We start from the raw sequence: 24,491 nt of genomic DNA on the forward strand, positions 1-24,491 counted from the left end.
TTTTTAAAACAATATATAATGAAAACCACTTATAATATTCTTCCAATAATGATTAAAATAAGGGAACAAAAGAAAGAAAATGTGAGATGATAGGTAGATATGTTGGGAATGATGGATGACAGAGGACCTTCAGAACTCCTCAGCTCCCAATTTCCTTCCATATTTCACCCCAGAGTTAAGTTGAAATGAAAAGTGAGAGAAAATAATAAAAATTCAGGGGCATACTGTATGGGAAAACATATTTGACAATGTTATACCTGCTAAGGGTTTAATCTCCAAAATTTATAGGGAACTCATACAACTTAACAAAAGGAAGATAAACAATCCAATCAAAAAATGGGCAAAGTATCTAAAAACAGACACTTTTTGAAAGAAGACACACAGAAGGCTGAGAGACACATGAAAACATGCTCAAAGTCACTAATCATCCAAGAGACACAAGTCCAAATGAAAATGAGGTACCATTTTACACCTGTCAGAATGGCTGTCATCAACAAATCAACAAATGACAAGTGCTGGGGAGGATGGGGAGAAAAAGGAACCCTCTTGCACTGCTGGTGGGAATGCAGACTGGTACAGCCACTGTGAAAAACAATATGGTGTTTCCTCAAAAAACTAAAACTGGAACTCCCATTTGACCCAGTGATCCCACTTCTAGGAATATGTCCCAAGAAATCAGAAACACCCATCAGAAAAGATACATGCACTCCTATACTCATAGCCTCACAATTTACAGTAGCCAAGATTTTTTGGAAACAACCTAAATGCCCATCAGCAGATGAGTGGATGAAAAAAAAAAAAAAAAAAAAAAAAAAAAGTGGTACATCTACACAATGGAATACTATACTGCTGTAAAAAAAGAAAGAACTCTTACCATTTGCAACTGCATACATGGACCTGGAGAACATTATGCTAAGTGAAATAAACCAGTCAGAGAAAGATAAATATCACATGACCTCACTAATCTGTGGAATATAATGAACAACATAAACTGATAAATAAAAATAGAACTAGTCATAGAAGAATTGAACAGATTGTCCAACCTATGAGGGAAGGCAGGGGATGAGGGTATAAAAGATCAACCAAAGGACTAGTATGCATCATATAAGCATAACCAATGGACACAAACAGGAGAGTAGGGGTGAGGGCTTGTGCTGGGGGGTAGGGGTGGCCAAGAAGTGGTCAATGACTGAAAAATGAGACTTATGTAATACCTTAAACAATAAAGAATTTAAATTAAAAACAAAAGTCAGAGGCATTATCAGAGATAGGCATTCTGAATAAATGTATGCTTCCAGAAATGTACAGTCTAGATTTTTTTAAAGAAAAATAGTTGCAGGTATGAACAGAGAAAAATTATTTTCAATATTCTAAAAATTCCTGAAACATTGAAAATTTCCAAAGATTCCAATTTGCTAAATGGACAAATTATGATTATTTCACATTAGAACAGGATGATTTTGATGTCATTATTGGAAACAATTCTGATAGAATTTAAATATATATATACATGTTTTGAAACAAGATTAATTCACTTCAATAATGTGTTAATGTGTAGAAACATAAATATATTTAAATATTTAAAGTTTGCAGTGCCACCTATTACCTATATAATTTCAAAGTATAATTACTTCTCTAATCTTACTTTCTTCAATTATAATATGAATATTATGGATATTAGGAAGTTGAGTAAAGCTATCTAATAAACGGGTGATATGCTAATTAACTGTCACTCCATCACAAAGATGGCAGCACCCATTTCTCTCAACCCCACTAGAGTCTCTCAGTCCCGGGAGTTGGGGAGCAAGGGTGGTGGCCACTGAGAGCGGGCAGTGTGAGCGGCCTGGCAAAATGCTTTGTTGCCATTGCAAAGAGGCAAGGATACCACCCTGGCCACAGATGGGCCTCTGGGCTGCAGAGAGCCTCTGGGCAGCAGGCACAGAGCAGCCAGGCCCTGCAGAGAGCTAGTGGTGCACGGATTCATGTTCAGGGCTACTAGTATAACATAAATGAGTGGATTAAATAAAGTATTGCATGTGAAGCAATTCATGTGAAACCATAGCAAATATTTAAAAATTAAATGTTTTGGGTCTTATATATGCATATTATACACACACACACACACACACACACACACACACATATATATATATATATGCACAGACACACACACACACACACACACACACATAAATATATATCTATATATATATATATCCTCAAATACAAGCTCATGAAATCTGATAACTATATTGATGAATAAAATACTGATAATATTCTGAAATACTATATATATATATATATATATATATATATATATATATATATATAATTTTAAAGTCACTCCTCATACATCTGTGTTTTGATTATATGCTCACTTTGTGGAATGTTAGTGCAGAGCTGTGTGTGTGTGTGTGTGTGTGTGTGTGTGTGTGTGTTTTCTTTTTAATAGATGTACCAATCCCTGAAGGAGCAAAGTGGGAGGCAGAATTATATACTAGAAAGTTCCCTAGATATTAGGATGTTTTGTTCCCTGTTCCACATTTGTAAACTATGATTTTTAATTTTATTTAACTCTCTGAGTTTCAATTTACACACTATTGGAGAAGGACCATATTGTATAATTAATAGGGTGTGATGAAGTAAGTTTAGATCTGTATGTAAAAGCACTACTGTTGAAGTGTTCAAATACAATATATGTATTTAATCTTTTTTGATGGATTTTTTTCAAGCAAATATGATAAGTTCACCTTCACTAAATAAAAAATAAATAAAAAATTTAATATCTGAAGAACAAAACCCATATCAATCTGGTTTAATCAGTCCTGGATTTGTTGTCTTGAGCACATTTAAATATTTTACTAAAGTCAGAAAAGACATAGTTATTAAGAGTCTAGACCTCTGGATGCTAGAATTAAGATTCAAACCTGTCCCAAGTATTGATATGAAATTATAACATATAACATGATTAAAATTAGAACTATAAAATCAAGATGCCTAATGAAGAGAATTTGGTTCAGTTTGAATCCATGCAGTTTAATTTCACTCAAATACAGTATGGGTTAATATTGTAGCTCTAACAGCTAATTCATACATGGGCTTTTTTGATGTAATTGTAGACATTTTGTATGTAACATTTTCAGAAAATCATTGAGTTACCTGATGGAATGAAAATGAAGACATGGTAAAGTATATGAAATCTATGTTCTTCTTTTTAAGGATTTTGAGGTAGTTGACCTAGAAGGGTGAGGCAGAATCCCCCAGAGTAACTTGATTGCTATTTCAAAACTCTCACATGATGCAAAGAAGAGTCAAAGACTAGAGTGAGGACTAATGATCAGAAACACAGATTTAACATTTTCTAATGAAAGAGCTGTAGTGTTATTGAAAGATTAGTTATTTTTTAAATTTTATACCTACTTTAATTGTCAAATATTTCTGTATGCCTCTCCATATGTTAAATAATTTAATGTAAACCTTCAGAAACACCCACTTTAAAATAGACACATAAATATCCTCTCAGGACTATTTAAAACTTTAAGGGATACAAAACAAGTAAAATGATCAATTTAATATCTAAACATTCAATGCACATGAGTTTGTTATTTTAATTAAAAAATTAGAATATTCACTGAAAGCCATAAAAAGTATTCATAAGTGTTATTAACGAGAAATAGTAAAATATTAGAAAATTATTAGAATAGTCATTCACAAAAGAGATGTTATGTTTAAAGTGAGCAGGAAATGGATTTCATTAGGATTAACATTGATCAGAAATGACTATTGAAAGAGAAAAGCAGAAAATATTAGGGATAATATAGAAGAAAATTTTTAAAAATAAAAACAGAAATGTAAAATATTTTTCTTCATTATACGTGAAAAATGGTCAAAGTTACCTGTTTTCAATGTTGTTCAAAATTTGGTCAAGGACCATTCATCATTAACTTGTCAAATTTCTGAAAATTTATTGCAAATTTCACTGGGGAGCTTTAACCTCTTGGATTCATTTTAAGACCTTTGATTTACAATCATGATTATCACCAAATTTAGTAAAGAATTTTTTTGCTAAGAATAGCTAAAAACCTGCTGTCATGGTTCAGGGTTGAGCATCAACCTATGAACTAGGAGCCATGGTCAGACCATATGCCTGGGTTGTGGGCACCATCCCCCGTGTGGGGCATGTAGGTGGCAGCCAATCAATAATTCTCTCTCATTGATATTTCTCTCTCTCTCTCTCCCTCTCTCTTCCTTTCTGAAATTTATAGAAATATCTTTAAAAATAATAAATTGTTTACTTTCTAAAAACTTTAGAATATATTTAAGATTATACTTATCACTGGGTTTCTTGAACGTGAAAGAAAAATTAAAGTGAAAATAGGGCACTGGAAATGGCACATGACCTGTGATCTTTCTTACTAGATGCAGTTCATTGTCCTATGGTTCAAAAGTGAATGACCTCTGCCAAGGGTGGGAAACACAAGGAGAGCACTGCAATCACCACCCATTACTTGTGAACTGTAATGTGATCAATGCATTGTAAACATGACACTACAATACCTAAAATTACTTATAAATTTAAAGAAATTCATTAGCACTTCAGAAATGTGTTCATCCATATTAAGGGTTTGTCTAGTTTATTTTTCTAGAATAAACAAAGGTCCTAAAAGCAAAGAAAGCCATCAACACTTGAATTTTTTTCACCAGCTGAATCCGGACATTTTCTAAAAAATTTCAAAAGAAAAAGATGGTGTAAAAATAGCAATTATATTGGATCTGATTTGAAAAATGTTTCTTCTGTTTGTATCTATAACCAATATAACATTTATAATTATCTGAGCACTTTAGTTTGCTTTATTATCATATAAAATTAATAAACCAAACTAAAATGGCTGACCTAGTGTAATCTTATATATTTATGACAAACTCACTAAAATAATTTTTCACATTTATTATTGTCATTACATAGTTTGTTGAATTGTTCCACTGAATTGAGAAACATTATTCATATCAGAAAGAAAATATTTAAAATGCATTGAAGTGGGATGGATTTTTGAAGAGGCAAACTAAATGAGGAAGGAGTTTCTACTTCTTTGCTGTAAATAGTATTCAAGTGGCTTTAAGAGTTCACTCATCTTCAAATGACTAACCTTTCTGATTGTGTTGCACTAGGAAACCCTGGCACAGTGATTTTGGAATGAGCCAACTTCTCAAAACACAATTATAGGTTATTATTTTTCCATCTTGTGCTAGACCCATAATCAGATTGGAAATCTATAGTCAGCAGTAATGGAGCGCTGAGAAAATTGTCTGTATCATTCAAGCCAAAGAAACACTTTGATTTGGAATGCTGCATTTAAATGATTGAGACCAGAGTATGCCTTTAGTTTGAATGATTTGGATAATTATTTCAGTTCTCCACTACATTGTACTAGTATAAATTTATAAAAAGCAAATGTATGAGCTATACCATATTCATTCAGTATACTGAACATTTATGTAGATTTTTTTTTGCCATATAAAGTTTATAAATGTTTAAAGGAAAATAAAACTGAAAACTACTGAAGGTATCATTTACATATTTTCAAAACCTCTTCTACAGAAAATAATTTACAGTATGCAGGTTCACACATGTTCACTAAATTGCATTCTAGTGTAGCTATTTATCATTAAACTATTTCTGAAAATTAAACAATTTGTAACATTTGATCATCACAAATTATGAAATAAACCAATAAAATCTTATAAATTAAACATGATTTAAACAAAATATAAATTTTCATGGCGTCCTCCGTTATCAGAGTAAAATATTCATAAGTTGCAGAACCAGAATACTGAAGAAATGTCTACCTACTTGTTGCCATTCTCCTTGTCATGGCCTAACTCTGCTCCTGTTGTCATGCATTGTGATTGCTGTGTACTACATGATAAGTGGAAGCCAACTACATTTCCCAAAGTGGATCATTGCCGTTGTTTTAGATTCCCTTAGTAAAGCCCAAGTTCTGATCTGCGCTTGGAGCACTAAGGCAATCAATGCTGATGAATGACTAGAAATGGTTTCTTTATTCCAGTCCTCACTGAATAGAAAGTTTCCATTATCTCATTCAACATCTACACTCTATCAATCTGACAGGGAGAGGCAGCTTCACACTTCACTGCTTTCACTTTGGAATAGTTGTCGACTTATCTATCTGTTTCTGATATGAAAGAAAAATGAAAAATAATAAAGTCTGGAGAAAACTTTCTTGTTTGCACACATATAAATGCCATCTTTCATCCTTCTTCTAATTGTTGTTCAGTTTTACCTGGAACATAATCATTTAAAAAAGAGTGACAGGATAAAAATTCATAATAAGAAAGCCCAATTTCTTATGTTAGGCAAAATAAATCAAGTTTCACTTGTTAAAAAAAAAAAAAATTAAAGCATTATTTTATGTACCTTTTTTGATCCTAGTGGATATAGTACTTTTGTTCACTTTTCAAGAATTGGATAGCATCTTGACTTCCTCCTGTGGCTTTGTTCTGGCAGCCTGGCTGCTTAGAAAGTCAGCCAATATGCACATATTGGGGCTGTGTGAGGGTTTTGTCCCCTCCTTTTGTGAAATTGTCTATCTCTATGGAGCAGAAGAGCACATTGGAAAAAAGGAAAGGTGCGAACCAGCCTCTCTTTGGCAGCCAGTCAGTAGGCTTCTGAGAAGAAAAGCATCCAAGGTAACAGCACAAGATGTCAGAAAGAAACTTTTCAGAACCAGAAATGAGGGGAGAAAAACCATGAAAGTTGCGTGGGCATTAATTACTAGAAACAGTCACTTACGGCATTTATCCTCTGCCAGCCCTTTTCTTACTGCTGGAAAGACAGTCTTCCAGTGGCACAGCGCACAGTCTTTGCAGGGGCAAGGTCCAGCCTCTTAAGACCCTTGGTAACTAGCCGTGCATAAGAGCTTGGCCACGCTGCTTGGCCCTGCTGCCTCACATGGCTAGTACCTTTGGGGAGCTGGAATTCGTAACAAAAGAAAGTGAATTTTTCTTTCCCTACCCTTTTCTGAATCTTGTACATTTCATGTGCATTTCTGATTGTTGTACCTGTGTGATAAAGATCTTTTTCAAATAGAAATCACTTGTGGGCTCTTTTTTTTTTTTAAGGGGGCGGTGATGGGACAGGGAGGGGAAGCATTATACTTATCTAATAGCAAATTCTCTGAGTTATAACCTAAAAAAATTCAGTGATTATATGTTTGTATAGTATAAATTATCTATCATTTCATTTTATTCTGTTTTGTGTTTCTACAAATATATTGATAAAAATATCTTTAGAAAAAACATTATAAAAAAGACCAAATATCACAGTCACTTAAACCTGTGTCTTCTACATAACACTGATAAGAAAGAAACAGCCAAAGGCACTGCATTACCAGGCAGAGACCACGAGCCACCCCACTCCCAAAACACCAACCCTGGGTTGGGACTAACTCTGGCAATGCTCAGTTTCAGTTTTCTCTTCTAGCAATTGAGAAAGACATCTCAAAATTATATTTTCAGACACTAAAGGTAATACTCCTAGTACCTTCCAAACTTAACAAAAGAGAAAACAGAGGCCCTAGTTGAGGGAATAAATTATTTTTTGCCCTTTGTCTCTCTCCTTGGCTATGCATGTATACTTGTGCTATCTTTTGGTAACATTATATAGGGGTTTTAAAGAAAGAGTGGAATACACATTATAGGTACAGTCATTAATGCATGTAAAAATAATAAATCTGTCTTAATACATACAATTGTCACACAGCAGTATTTTGAGGTTTGTTTCACCATATATAAGTAAGCATTCTGCCATATCAATGCTTTGTACATACCTTGGGGTCAGATATAAAAACATGACTTAATGGATGGTTAAGAGCAGAGGTCTAGTGCTGTTTTCAAAACATGTTTACTTGATATCCCTGTTCCTCAATCCCTTTATTTGCAAATGCAACTAAGTAATTATCCCTACCATTTAGAGATATTAGAACAATTAAAAGGGTTAATCTATGTAAAATGGTCAAAACAGTGCCTGGCATATAGTGAAATCTCTAAAAATGTTGCTAGCATAAAATATTTCTGAAAGACTTCTTTATAATAAGTCTTGGCATGAATGTGTCTATTTTCCCCCAAAAAAAGTTAAGTGGCAGAAGAAAATCAAAGTCAAACCACAGAAAATAAGCTGAACTGCTCTTTATAATGGGGTAAAATATTGCTTATATCAATTCAATAACAGAAGAGCAAGAGTAACTAAAACAGTTGCAAAATGGAAGGCATGTGCTAAGTATGCAGTTAAGCTTTTGATATATTTGTAATGAGCCTGTAATAATCTTAGAACCTTGGTGTTAATCAAAATTAAACATTGTAAGTAATAATAGGACTTGTAAATAATGAGATTTCTGAAAGAGTGGAGATAACAATAATTGAGTAAGCTTTGGAATTGAACAATTATTTCTGAAGGTAGAAATATTTTATAGCACTTTGTAGAAAGCCCGTATCCAAACATGCATTTCCTATTGGTTTAGCTTAGGCCTTTGTCCTCAGAGTTACAGCTTTTTTAATAGCAGTTCTTGCTTAGTTTCCACAGGTGCATTTCCTCCGGCAGATTTATATGCCTCATAAAAGCTTTATGTTGCTCATAAATGCAGACTTTCAATCCTACAGGTACTGCTGATCTGGAAGTTTTATTTTATCTTTCAGGCTGATGAAAATGGCACATCCTTGCTGGGAGATTCTACATGAATGACAGAGCCATGGTATAAAAACGGAAGAGAATGATCTTGATGAAGAAGGGCTGGGAGAGGAGCTGTGAAGTTGAAGTCCACAGGGAGAGCAGAGTGCTAACTGGGAGCTGCAGGGGAGGAGCGCTTTACACTGTGAGCCCAGGCCTGGGAGCACCGTGTGAGAAGGCAGAGTGAGCAAATGCACAGAGGATGGAGTGGAAAGGCACAGCGCTGCAAACATGTGCTGTCTGTTCAGGTTCACTTACAATAATGTATTTATTCTCAGGACAATCTAGGTACTTTCACATAGCAAACTAATTCAGTGTTGCTTTTTTTTTTTTTTTTTTTTTTAAGCTGGTGGCTATTTCAAACTATCCTTTACACCAGAAATAGACTTTTCTAGAAATATAGATATAAGTAATAGTAAATAGAAATAGCAGATATACTATTTCTTCATGTAGACAATTAGAATTAAAAGTAAGAAAGACTCAAAGAGAAGACTAGATAGGGTCTTAATTTTGCAGTTCAGGTTGAAATCAAAGTCTAGAATGGGTGCTGGCATTGGAGGTGTGGCAAAAGATTGAGATCTATTTTGAACATGAGATGATGCATTCAGTGCTTAATGCATGCTGGTAGTTTGCTAATAATTAATTTATATGTATACTAGAGGCCTGATGCAAGAAATTTGTGCACAGGAGTGTATGTCACTCAGCCTAGCTGGGATCCTCTCAAATCTGGACTCCTGGAGGGATGTCCCACTGCCCGTTTCATAGGATTGGGCCTAAACGGGCAGTCCGGCATCCCTCTCAAAATCCAGAACTGCTGGCTCCCAACTTCTTGCCTGCCTTCCTGATTGCCCCTAACTTGATCCTTCTGCCTGCCAGCCTGGTCACCAGTTAACCATTCCCCTGCCTGCCTGATTGATGCCTAACTGCTCCCCTGACCCTAACTGTCCTCCTCTGCCATCCTGGTCACCCTCAACTTCCCTCCTCAGTTGGCCTGGTCACCCCTAACTACCTACCCCTGCAGGCTTGATTTCCCCCAACTACCCTCCCTTTCAGGCCGGGTCCCTCCCCCTACCCTCCCCTGCTGCCCATCTTGTGACAGCCACCTTGTGTCCACATGGGGGCAGCCATTTTTGACCAATGGGGGAAGCCATCTGGTGTGTTGGAGTGACAGTCAATTTGCATATTACTATTTTATTAGATAGGATAGAGGCCTGGTATATAGTTTGGGGCTGGCTGGTTTGCCCTGAAAGGTGTCCCGGGTCAGGGTGGGGTTTCCTTGTGGTATGAGGCAGCCTTGGTGAGGGGTCTGTGGTGGTTTGCAGACTGGCCATGTCCCCCAGGGACCTAAGCTGAGTCCCTGGTATCTGGGATTTATTTATCTTCTATATTTGAAACTTTGTAGCCTGGAGAGTAGCCAAGCCTCCTGCTTGTTCCATGGCCACAGCCATTTTTGTTGGGATTTATTTATCTTCTGTAATTGAAACTTTGTAGCCCTCAGTGGAGGCCAAGGCAAGCCAGGGCTGTGGAAGTGTGGCTTCCTCCATCTCCAGTGGCAACTCAAGCCTCCTGCTCTCTCCAGCTTTGTGGCTGCCACCATTTTTGTTGGCATTTACTTATCTTCTGGAATCGAAACTTTGTAGCCTTGAGTGGAGGCCTGGGCTGGCCAGCTTGTGTGGAAAGCTTGGCTCCATGGCTGCAGCCATCTTGGTTTGGGTTAATTTGGATACTCACTCCTGGTTGGCTGGTGGGCACAGCTTGTGGGTGTAGCAGAGTGATGGTTATTTTGCATATTACTATTTTATTAGATAGGATATCTATATCTACAATACATCTATATCTATATCTATATCTATATCTATATCTATATCTATATCTATATCTATATCTATCTATCTATAGATAGATAGATATAGATATAGATATCCAATCACTTTTCAGAAGGATCAATAAGAGGGGTGTTATATTAATACTGTCTTACAGAAAATAAAGTAGGTTTATAGTGGAGTTAAGCTAAGTCACCTAGTGAGGAAGTGAGGGAGCCATGATTGCTGGCCTTTCATCCGTGGCTTTGTTGGCCATTCATTCCACAAGGAAACCTCTCAGTGGATTTTACTGGGGCTGAAATCTAGCTCTTGCTCCAGTAATCAAGTCACAGTGTATCTACCACTTAAATGAATGAAGCTTCTTCTGCTCTTGGGCCAATGAAACCTCTGCATGATTAGGACCTAGGCCACCTGACAGGAGAGTGATTTCAATGCCATGCTAAATACATTAAATCCCTCAACCAAAAGGCAGAGTTTCTCCCAAATAGTCTTTCCCACACAACTCCCTCTCCATTTTTTCTTCTTTTTCCATTCCACAAAGTTTTCCTCCCCTAGCCTTTTCAGGTAAAAGCATGGTCAGAACCTTCTATTGTTATTAACAGTATACTGCACTATTCTTCTGGTATTGATACCTTTGTAATTGGTAAGTTATTAATATCAAGAAAGGAGTAAAGGAAGGCCAAATATTATGGACATGCCATTTGGAAGCTAAGGCTTTACAGGGAGCCACCAGTCTATTCCCTGCTGATCTCTGGGGGAAAGGACTGGACAGGAGGAGATAGACTAGCAGAGGTGCTTAGTGTCAGTCACACCTGGGAACATGTCATTGGCCAGAATAAGCATGGCTGTTGCAAATGTGGGAGATTTCAGATATTTAATCCCTTGGCTCGTGAGCCCTCTGGGCTTTTCCTTGGTTGACTCCTGCCTTGAGGGCTCTCATGTTCCAGTTCTGCTGTATTCACCCACATGGCCCACGGCATGTGGACTACACACACAATGGCCTAATGAGCTGTAACTGGCCTGATGCTGAATTGGACCCAGCTGCAACATGGAAAGGAAACCAGGCTTTGCTCCTAGCCCCACTGAAACCCCAATTACACTTCTTCCAGGACTTTGGATATAATCCCAACAAATAAAAATCACTCTTCCCCTCATGTAAGTTTCAGAAAATTATTTTTCTGTAGATACTTTCACCCCAGCACTAAGTGAGGAATGGGATACCCCACTTGCACTGATAACAGTATCACAACATCTTCCCACATATGTGAATGAACTTTTGATTAAATTCTCCTCAAACAGCCCTAACCAGTTTGGGTTAGTGGATAGAGAGTCAGCCTGCAGACTGATTGAAAGGTCCCAGGTTCAATTCCAGGCAAGGGCATGTACCTTGGTTGGGGGGCACATCCCCAGTAAGAGTGCGCAGGAAGTACCTGATTGATGTTTCTAACTCTCTATCCCTCTCCTTTTCTCGGTGAAAAAAAAAATTAAAAAATCAATTGAATGTATTTTAATTTTTTTTTTTAAAATCTCCTCAAACACAATTTCATTACTCACATTTTCCAACCTATTTCATGACAAGTTTCTGATTCATGCAGTACCCTTATTTCCAATTTACATCTAAAAATAACCCTCTAGGTCACACAGCTAGTAAGTTCAATTATATTTAAGAAGTACATGATGCTAAGCAGGAAAGATAAGAAAGCAGAACAACAAGGACATGAGAAAAAGTTTTATAGAGGATCTTAAAGTTCTAGAATTTCATCATTTCAACAAACAGAAAAGACATAGACAAAGATTATCCTGTGCAAAAGCAGGGAAGAATAAAAGATAAAGGAAGGTTAAGGGAACTACAAATAGATCTTTGATGTTGCCTTGCAGGGAACCAGGGATGGCAGAATGTGAACTTGGAAAGGCATGTGGGAGATAAGGGGGAGGGTGTCTGAGGTGGAGGTCATTGAGGAGCAAAACCATAGGAATTAACCAGGATTCTAAGCCTAAGTGAGTTGAAAATTTAACTTGATTTCCCAAAGACTAATCATAATCAAACAATAATTAGATTTTAAAGAACATAATATATATAGGTGCAAACAGACTGTTATCACCATAAATGAAATCCTGCATTGATTGCGTACATATTGTCAGGCAATAGCGCAGGTTTTCACCTCTGTGCTTAGTAAAACTAAGTATTCTGCTAGCAATAACTAAAGTCCAAATACTTAGAATGTTAGTGGGCATAATTTTAAATATACAGTGATCTGACTTACAAAATATTTTTGTTTTATTTGTTTATGTTATTTTTTTGTTGTTTTGTAATGATTCACTGTAATCTTTAATGGAGGTTAAATGTCGTGACTGTGTTAGGTAAATAAGTAAAATAGTAACTCACATATAGGCTTGTATGAAATCTCAGAATGTGCACTCTTTGTTTTTCCAAGCTTGATAGCATTTTTCATAATGTTGAGGTCATTAAATAAAGTGATATGTTTTGTCTTAGTTAGCAATCAGATTTTGAGAATTGCTCCACAGTCAGCAGAAGGGGCAGATAATGCTGAGAGTAGATGAGTTCTTTGCAAAAGAGATAAAATTAGCTTCAATGACAGACTTGTAAAGAATGGGCTCTGTAGTCAGATTCCTTTAGAAAGAATAGTGTTTAACCCTCGGTGTCTGTTTCCTTATGTAAAATATCACAGTAATAATAGCACCTACGTAATATACATGAAACAAAAAGACTAATATCTGACAAACTGTGAGAAACATGTACATTTATTCATTGTGATCAAAGACATTAGTACATTAGCTTTCATCCTATATAACAAAAGCCGAATATGCAAACAACCGAAATGCAGAAAGACTGGTGGAACGACTGGTGGCTATGATATGTATTGACCACCAGGGGGCATATGTTCAATACAGGAGCTTCCCCAGCCCAGAGGTATCAGGCCAGCCAAGACAGGTGACAGTGGGAGCCCCTGATCGCCCTGCTGGGCAACCCGCAGAGGGAGGTGACTGGTGGCAGTAGGGGAGGTGGGGGCAGCTAGGGGCCTACACCAGGCTGGCCTAGGCAGGTGCCAGTGGGGGCTCCCCAATTGCCCCACTGGTCTTCCCACAGATCAGCCGTCATTGGTGGCCAGGTCTAGGGACCTTACCCAAGCACAAATTTTGTGCATCAGGCTTCTAGTGTTTTTAATAATTATTGTTATTAAAATCTCCACTTAGAAGCAATACACAATGCCAGTGAATTCTAGAACATTCCATAATAATTGTATATACATAAAAGCCTTAGCAACCAAACAACCGAATGATCAACTAGTCACTATGATGTGCATTGACCACCAGGAGGCAGTTGCTCAACTCAGAAGCTGTCCCCTGGTGGTCTGTGTGCTCCTTCAGCTAACCTCCCATGACCAGCCAAATTCTGGTGGTCCCTCCACCCCCAATTTGCCAGCCAGGCCAAGGGATCCCACCCACCCATGATTTTATGCACCAGGTTTCTCAGTATTTGAATAAAATCCCACATCAGTTCATCTTTAAAATCCCCAAGGTTTTAAAGATGATCTATGGAATTCCAGTTTTTCTTGAGCTTATCTCAAAATAATTGGTGTCATATGTTGACATAAGCCATTCAAATTGGTTTTAAACATTTATGCTAGAGTGTATAAGCTGTAGCTATCTTTGTTTGTTGGGTCAAGAGGTAAAACAACACTTGAGTTGCTGATAACCATGATCAGAGCAATACTTGTAGATTATTCTCATAATAGGCTAGTTTTGATTGCCTTATTCTCCCAATGTTACAAGAGCTGATGGGAAATTCTGAACTCTCAAAAATGCTAACATGACAAATTCCTGGTACGTTAGTGAGAGATATTGACCATTACCAGATAAAGGGAATGTCATTATTGTTGACCTAATAATCCTTCCAACTCCATAGTAAGAGAATACATTTTTAAAGGTTCTGCTGAGGTCTCCTGATTTCTTCTAGACTTGGAGTTCCTTCTGTGTAAAACAACTGATATTTATTTTTATAATATAAGATAAGAAAAACTGCTATGACGGTAAAAAAAAAAAAATGTGGTTTCTCTGCCTTTATATAAGTAAGGTTACTTATTTCCTAATTCCATAAAGGATACTATTCTATTACTGGTTTAATTTTTATATTTCTATAATGAGCACTGACCAAAGAATGATGTCACAAATTGAGCTGATATAATATCTAAACTTTGATAACACAGAATTTTATATTTGGGATTCATTATTTTAAATAATTTCATTGTAGTTATATTTCCAAATTTAGTTTAGTAGTTTAAGAATAATCTTATAAAAGAGAAAAAACAAGCTTGCTATTTTGGTAAAATAATTGATGGAAATCAGTTCTCAGTTTATATAGTTTATGTCTAAATCAAGATTTTTGACTCTCTCTGTAATATTTTTGTCTCTGTAATTTTTAAGATGGATCCAGAGAACACATAATATGTTATAATACATTTTGGAGTTTATCATTGAAAAAAGTAATGCCTTCAAAAAAAATGTTTAGAGAATATAAGTCTTGGGAATAGTTATTACCATGTTATCTATGAGGCAGGCAAAGTATCAATAGATGACACAAATAATGGGAAAGTGAAAAATTATGCAATAATAGCATTTTTCAGAACAGAACACTTTAAAAAAATTAGAACTTAATTGAAAAATATGGCCATAATTAATTCCTAAAAGAGGAAGGAATTAAATGTCAAAAATTCAATCATAAAAAATTAGAGAAAAAGAAAAACTAGAACAAATAGCTTTTACATGTATTGGAACTTTAAAATAATCCTACAGAATAAAAGGAGCAACATAGACACCCCCTCATATAAACATATCTCTCTAACACATTAGAAAATTCATAATTGAGTATGCTATTTCTATTTGAATGAATTCAATATAGTTAATAAACATCTTCCCAAACAATTATTAAAATAGGGAAGACTCATAAGTAAGAATTATCAGATAATCCATATGTATTTAGTATTATAAAAACAAAATAATCATTTACCTATAAAAAGAGATCTTAGATTTTAATCAGTAATATAATTACATTTTTATTATTTGTATTTAAATTAGTGTTATTACTCGATTTCACACAAAAAACATAATATATACCTACTACTATGTTTTCATTTTAATACATATCTTTGATTTTAAGCAATTCTTTTCACTGACAGTATATTACAGTAAATCATTTGAAAATATAGGTTTTTTTTAGTTAAAAATGGTTAAAGATTGGCAATATCATAAGACTCCACCTAATATATTTAATATATATTTGCTAAACTAATATAGACACATTATTATCTAGATAATAATATTCTCACTTACAAGCACATTTATTTTGAAGTATCTTTAAAAACTATTAATACTTTTATTATCTATACAGAAAGAAATAAAATGCTTTCTAGATTTTTTTTCAATAATATCTTAAGATAAGATTTTTTCTGACTGCTTATTAAGTGCTGGTTTAAATAAACAGAATAGTACATCTTAAGCATAACACAGTATACTGCAATTGCATACTTATATAAAGAATACAATTTTCTGATAGTCTAAATAAATTCCATTTCTTCTTGACTTTTAAGGGCAGGAGTTAGATTAACTTTACCATTGGGAGCTTAGGTTGGGCTAGTGAAATTATTTTACTACGTAAATTGTCTAAGAAAAGATAGAAGCATTAGCTAAGAAAAAGAAGAGGCAAACATGGTAAAGTAAAATATACTGCAATGTATAATGCATATTTGGGATTTATAAAATAAAATATGACCTATTCTATTAACAAAATATTGGTGAATTAAAAATGTTCAGATATAACACATTTACTTCATTTGTGCTATTTTATGTGATTGTCAGTATGACCATTGTAGAATTCACTAGACATTTAATAAGGTTCCTTTATAGAAGCTCTCTCTTTTTTTTGTATTCCAAGTTAACTCTTCTGTTACAATGATAAGCAACCTGAAGGAGTATTAGAATTAATAACTTTGAATGTATTAATCACAAATATCTATCTAACCCATTAAAAATTTTCCATTATCTTCTTGTACACTTCCAAAGGTTCTGAGCAATTAAGATTAGGAAAAATTATACCAAATAAAATTTTAATTGTATAAATTTCTTTAAAAATATGAGGTAGTATTTCTTTATTTTGTTCTATATGGAAGAAGACTTATAATATGTTATTTTGCCTGTAAATTAGTAAAAACCCCAAACAAACAAAAGAGCAATTTTTCTAAGGACAAAGGGAAGATATTATAGCAATGTGAAAGAATATTGATTTAAGGTAATGGTTCAATTAATATGGACAATATTAATATTGATTCAACCATGACTTACTTACCTAGCTACTCAAGCCATTATATGCCCTATGTATTGTAAAGTCTAGTAATTTTTTGTCAGTTGTTTAAAAGTGGTAAGGACTGTTTTGTAAATACATTACTTTATTTAGACAGCTACTATTAAAAAAGAAGAAAAAAGGTAGGACTATTCTGGATGGGTTACCAAGTAAAAATTTTTATATTGTTATTGACCCACTTTACTTTAAATATCTAAAATTACATTAAAATAGAATTAGCTAAGTTTGAAAAAAATGCAAAAAATTCAGACATGATCTAAATATAAACCACAATAATAACTGTGCTATGTGAAGATACTACCATATAAGCATTTTATCTAATAAAATTAAATCAATTATAAATGAAAATATTAAAATAACGATAATATGTAGAAATAGTTTGGTAACCACAGTTTATTTTGTCCACAGTATATATTATATAGCAAGTATTCAATTATACTATGTAGTAGAAAAGATTAAACTATATAAAGACTACTTTATACCAAATAATTAACCTACAATTTAAAGACTTTTTAATAAATTTTATTAATTCTACAATAATTTCTGTTCAAAAATCAGGTTGCCTATGTTTTGCTATTTATCCACCCAGATTAAATTCAGCCCTCTCTGTGATTGAGCTCACTCATGATGAGAAAGTTGATTAGCTGGGTTCACCAAAAAAATGACATCTGATAAGTTTTCTTTTATGCCAATGGATTATGCTTTCACAAAACCTTTTATTTATAACCAAATTACAGACTATAAGTAATGTTAATCTGGTTATTATTTCAATTATATCTTTAACCTACTTCTGATTTAAAATTTTGTTTCCCTGTCTCTCATTCTTATTCAAAGACAGTGAATACACAAATTTCTCACCTAGCTCACTGGTATGGTCATAGGGGGCAGTTAATAAACATTCATACAATAAATAAATACTTGTTAAATTAATAAATATGAATTGTGTGGGAGTTCATAAGGACATATGAGAGAAAATTCAGTATGCAATTGTGTTGTATCCAAGACAAGAATATTATTTAATTTAATTTAAAAGGTGTAATTAATATTAAAATATTTAAAATATTATATTTTAGATTTTTGCCAGAAAATAGCAAAATGCATAAAATAAAATATATTAAAATATAGAGTAAATGAGGATTTTAAAAATGTTAAAATAAGAGGGTAGATTCCTGTAATGTTATAGAGAATGAAATTTTGGTTGAATTTAATAATTTTAATTAATAAAACCAAAGTGAAATTATCCATGTATATTAAGAAGCTTATATCTATTTTACATAAGACACTGAACTAGAATCTCTGTTGTATCCACTATACTTTATATTATGACACATACTTGGTAAGTATTCATTGAATTGAAATTAATTAGGAATACATTTCCATTAATTTTCAATTATCCATCATGATAGAGGAAAAAAATAAAATAGCTAAATCAGCATCAGCAAACATTTCAGAAACCTGAGTTTGTCAAAAGAAAAATAAAGAATGAAAACAATTCACACAATTCAAAGTGAATAGTGGATTTTATATATTTAGGCAAATACATTTTGAGATTGGAGTTACTAAACTAATTTACAGTAATTTATATAAGTATATAATTAACTCAAGTACAAAAATATGAGTTTATATATTTAAGTGTTTTTTAGAAGAAGACATCCTTTAGAATTATTTGATAATTCTATGTATTTGTTCAATATAAAATCAAGCACAAATACTCCTGAAATCCTCTATGACTTATAACCTTATTGTAGTTAAAACTGTTTAAAATGTACTTATGATATATGTACTATAATTGAAAAAGGTCATTGTTCAAATGTCTTCTTTTATATTTTCTGTTTAAATTATTTATTGATTGATTTGAGAATAAATATTTGATTTTTTTTTAAATCAATACACTATAGTGTACAAATTCATGCACGGTTGGGATCCGTCGGCCTGGTCCTGTGATCAGGGCCGATTGGGCCATCTTGCCCAGTCCCAATCAGGCAGATCAGGGCCAGCTGGCTGCAGGGAAGGACTGCTGGAGGTTTGCCAGCTGCAAGAGGCACTTACCACCAGGGGGCAACTCCTGCATTGAGCGTCTGCTCCCCGATGGTCAGTGTACATCATAGCTACTGGCCAGTCATCATGTTGTAATTGTCGCTTAGGCTTTTAGATAGATAGATAGATAGATAGATAGATAGATAGATAGATAGATAGATAGATGATAGATAGATAGGAAAAGCTAACAAGACCATACTTGTTTTATTGTAGATATTTTTGGTGTGCCAATCACACTAAAATTAATATAATTTAATCATTTTCATCTATACATTCTGCTCTTTTCAGAATATGACTTGTTAATCATGTTTTCAGACATGCCATTTATTTTATCATATCCAACATCATGTGCAGTAGTGATTGTAATAATGGGTTTCTCATTAGAAATTGTTATATATCTTAACAATTTTAACTAAATTTCTTCATGTCAGGTAATAAAGCTTAAATCCTATTAAACATCAATATATCATGAACTGATTAAACTGTAAAATAAACTGATTTTGTAGCAAATCAATATTTGTAAAATAACACAATATCAATAAAAATCCAAAGAGCAATAGTGATACTTTTTTCTCTCTCACACAAACAACACTAAAAAAATATAAACTGTAAACAAATTGGAGAATTCCAAAGGCAATATGAAGTGGAAGTTATTTTTCTTAAATACCTTACTCCCTGACAGTTCAACTCTTGCATTTCTTTCACAATATGTTCTGACTTAATTATCAGATGTATAGTCTGTTCAAGCATATAAATGTATATTTGAAGTACATTTACTAGAATTCTACTTTACTTCTTATAAACTCTGATTTATTTATAATTAAAATGATTCACCTTGTAAGTTTATATTTTTCAACTCTCTAAAGTTTCTTTTTTATTCAAATAACAAGTGTTAAATTTATCCTAATTTCAACTTACAGGTCAGTTAGTACTATTTATTCATTAATGACAGCTTTTGAAAAATTTGAGTGTTCAACACACTTACACACATACACACACACACACATCAAATCTATTTACATTAACAACTAACAATCTATTAAGCTTATAGATTACAGAGTGCAAATGTAGGAAAAAATCTTGGATTTTGGAATGAAACAAATCTGATGTTTAATTCCTTCCTCAACACTTACTAGCTAGATAACTTCTGGCTTTTCTTTAACCATTGTGAGCCACTATTACTTGAAGATAATTTATTAACATCTCTCTTGTTTGGCTCTTGGGAAGCTGAATATAATGCAGTCAAAAGCATGTAACATATTGGCCCATCGTAGTTTATATAGTATGATAGCTAATACATCTCTAAATAGCCATTTTTATTTGCAACTGATCTATATGCCACTAAATGCCAGGAAGAAAAGTAAAAGCATGTTTATGAAGTGAATAGAATAGCAAAGAGTCATTTACTTTTTTTTTTTTTTAATTGATCAAATGGTGAATTCCAAGGGAAACCATCTAGAGAGGTACACAGATGTGAAAAGGTAGAGAATTGGGAGAAAAGTCTCAGGCTGAATTCTCATTTAATTGACACTTGACTCTCCAAATAGTTTATAGGTTTGTTTCATGTTCTTGAGTCTACAGAGCTCTGATCCAGACTTATGAAAAGCACTTCAGGATCATTTTTTCCTCTAATGGTTCTCATGGCAACTTCTTTATGGTTGCCCGGATTTCCCTGGTTCTGCAGAGGTTTGTCTGGTTTTCCCTGCAAGACACCTGCTTCTGAAGAATCCTGCTATTGTAAACCATTGTAGTACTTGAGGCTAATACTGCTTCCCGGGTATTATTGTTAACAGAGATACAATTATATGGATTAACCTACTCTATTTTCTTTATGGGTTAAAAATATCTAACCATTCATCACTTCTAGTTATTCTCTCAACTCTTAACACTTGGCTGGACTTTGTAAAGAATTATCAAAGCCTGTTCATATTTCCTTCATAGTTTTCAAAGTTTAGAAAATGAATGCTTGTATCAGTGTGGTGGTGAGCTGGGAAGAAAGATGTTTTCAAGTAAATATAATGTAGTAAATAATCTCAGAAATTTAACACCCCCAGAGTCTTATGAAAGAAGCTACTTAGGGATGATGTTGGAAAGGAATGAATTTCTATCTGTCTGATGGAATATACTTAGGCTCTTGCTCTAAATCACATCTTAGAACGTGAACAATGATGGCTAATGAGAAATAATAGTTAAATTGTTATTAACATAACCCAAAGTATTGATTCTGAAATTGTTTTCACAATGCTTTTCTTTTTCTGAAAGTCAATGAAGCAACTTTACAATTTTATCTAATATTATTTAATCTTAAATTGTCAAAAATAAATAAAAAGATTTGCATATTTTGTTTAAATAAGTTGAGCCAGAGAACATTCAATTGATGCTTGTTTGAAAACCTTTGAATGCTCGAGATTTTTGGCTGAGGTTTACCTTTCTTTATTCAAAAGAACCCAAGAGAGACATTATCCTTCAGTTAAGTACAAAACCCTTGCATGTTGCTGAGCTTTTCTGCCACACTATTTGTTATAATAAAATGGAAACTTAAAAAGTAGTCAGCATGATTAACCACATACCCAACCTTTGCATAGATAAAATGACTTTTATACATATTTAAAGTGAAATCCTGTTAAAGGGTAGGATAGTTTTTCTTAGTAATTTTTATTATTACTCTCCAATGTAGAACATATTCTAAAATTTAGCTTCTGTTTTTTTAACAATATTCTGTTACTAGAGTCCTTTTATTTAAAGATGTTAGGAGAAGGGATATTAATATATTTGGGTTAAATAATTCTATAATTCTTTACATATAAACATGTGTCTATTAAATCTTTAAATGACAATGAAGAAAATGATTGTGTCTGATCTATCAGAATAAATTAACTGAATTTTGTTCTGATAATAACTAACTTGGTAAGAATTATAAAAAGTACATAAAGAGTACAGTGGTCATATGCCCACTCTAATATATAATATAACTGGGATGTTGGTTTTTCCTTCCTTATTGTACACAGATCTCCACCAGATATATATTCACATTGGTTTGAGGGGACATTAGTTATGGCTGAACACTGTTTCTCACTATGTCTGGAAAATTGAATGTGCTGCCTCCCTCTATCAAAACAATGAGTAATGCATGCAAAATCACTTAAAAGAATATAAAGTACTTTATAAATGCAAAGTACTATTACTTTAGGACAAGTAATTAGTGCTTTTAGTAATGAACAAGTACCCACTTGACAATGCTAATATATGATAGTTCTTTGGATATGACCTTCTAATCATTTGGGCACATACCTAATGTGATAAGTATTATAACTACAATTACATTATCTTACTTTCAAGATGAGAATTTAAAAATTTAAGTCAGAAACAACAGGCTGTAAAAAGAGATACAATGCTTTTCATTGAACAATATCTAGAACTCTAGAAAGTATCATTTATTAAATAAGTCAAATACATTTATTAATAACAATTTAAAATAAAAATATGCAATGCTATTAAAATGTAGTAGAAATAAAATAAATATTTTGAAGGAAAATAAAACTTTTTGGTTTAATTCAATTTACCTTTTAACTAAAAATGACTTTAATTATATAATTATTTGTGAATTTGTGGGACAGAGCAAGTCTATACTTCTTTCTAAATGAGTACATTTGCTTTTTAATATTAATCTCACTTATTTTAATTTTACTCATTTTACTGACATGTAGGTACTTAAAAAGTTCATGTAAAAAAGTTATAACTCAAAAGTTCGTACTACTTCATGATAATACATAGAAAACTTTATATAAAGACCCTTTCTTTGATGCCCAAACTTTATGTAAGAAATATTCAAATTGAAATTCTGATTTTCTTAACAATATATAAGAAATAAGCTGAAACCGGTTTGGATCAGTGGATAGAGCATCCGCCTGCGGACTGACGGGTCCCCGGTTGGATTCAGGTCAAGGGCATGTACCTTGGTTGTGGGCATATCCCCAGTGGGGGGTGTGGAAGAGACAGCTAATCTATGACTCTCTCTCATCGATGTTTCTAACTCTCTGTCTCTCTCTCTCCCTTCCTATCTGTAAAAAAATCAATAAAATATATTAAAAATAAACATAACATAAAATGCTTGACTATGAAATTTTATCTTAGACATGCAGCTGTTCTATTGTATTTAGCTGAGTCACCTTTCAAAAGATACTCAAAAGACAGATCTAGAGAAGGAGATTGAATTAGGAATATTTTCAAGAAAATCTCTATTATGTTAGCTCTGGATATAGGGTAGATTCCTATAGCTTTTCCTTTATAGTATAAAATTCTCCAGTTATGTAAAAAATTGTAATAAATTAGATCATATGCTTGAATGTGATGAGCATATTATTATTTTTATTTCAAATTTGAAAATATATATAAATAAAATAGTGTTTTCATATTTACTAATTTTAGTGATATTATCGATTTTCTATAATTAACCTAATATATATATATATATATATATATATATATATATATATTAATATATTTTTTATTGATTTTTCACAGAGAGGAAGGGAGAGAGATAGAGAGCTAGAAACATCGATGAGAGAGAAACATCGACCAGCCGCCTCTTGCACACCCCCTACCAGGGATGTGCCCGCAACCAATGTACATGCCCCTGACCGGAATCAAACCTGGGATCTTTCAGTCCACAGACAGATGCTCTGCCACTGAGCCAAACCGGTTTCTGCTTAACCTGAAATATTTTATCAACTATAGGAGGCCCAGTGCATGAAATCTAAGCAAGAGTAGTCTTTCCTTCTCCTGGCTGCCAGCACTGGCTTCCCTCTGGCGCCGGGACCAAGGCTTCCCTCTGGTGCTGGCAGGCACCCAGGACCCCGGCTTCCCTAGCAGCCCTGACTTCCTCAGGAAGGTCATCCAGGAGGAAGTCGGGTCCAAATAGCATGCTACACTTTTATTATTATAAATAGTTCATTGGCCAGCTGAATATTTAAACTATTTATTTTCCATTCTTAAACCATAAAGAACTTCCAATTTGTTAATATAATCCTGAGTCTATCTTATAAACCAAGTATGTTTGAAATAAGAATTTCATTTTCAATAAATAAAAAGTATTTTAGGAACCTACATTTTCTTAATACATTTCAACTTTTAAGTTTTCTTAAAATATATTTTTACTGATTTCAGAGAGGAGAGGAGAGGCATAGAGAGATATAAATATCATTGATAAGATAAGTCTGCTTCCTGCACACCCCCACTGGAGATCCAGCCTGCAAACCAGTCGTGTGCACTGACATGGAATCAACTGTGACCTTCTGGTTCATATGTGGGCACTCAATCACTGAGCCCCACCCGTTGTACTAAGGTTTAAAAAAAAAAAAAAAAAAAAAAAAAACTCTGTGCCTGGAGCAATTCTTTTCTTCAAAGTGTTCTTTTCATAAAGCCAGAATGTTCTTTAGAATCAAAGCCTTATCATGTATTTCCTCAATAAGGAATATCATATTATCTATAGGATAATCTCCTTTTTAAT

The 24,491-nt window shown here is 33.7% G+C and overlaps 1 protein-coding gene across 2 annotated transcripts in view; it reads right to left on the reverse strand.

The window, feature by feature from the left end:
* CADM2 (cell adhesion molecule 2) overlaps positions 1 to 24,491 on the reverse strand; it is a 1,134,397-nt gene that overhangs the window by 828,530 nt on the left and 281,376 nt on the right. The gene's annotated exons all lie outside the window — the stretch shown is intronic.

The sequence above is a fragment of the Pipistrellus hanaki genome (genome assembly GCF_964339955.1).
Source record: "Pipistrellus hanaki genome assembly, chromosome: 2".
NCBI lineage: Eukaryota > Metazoa > Chordata > Mammalia > Chiroptera > Vespertilionidae > Pipistrellus > Pipistrellus hanaki.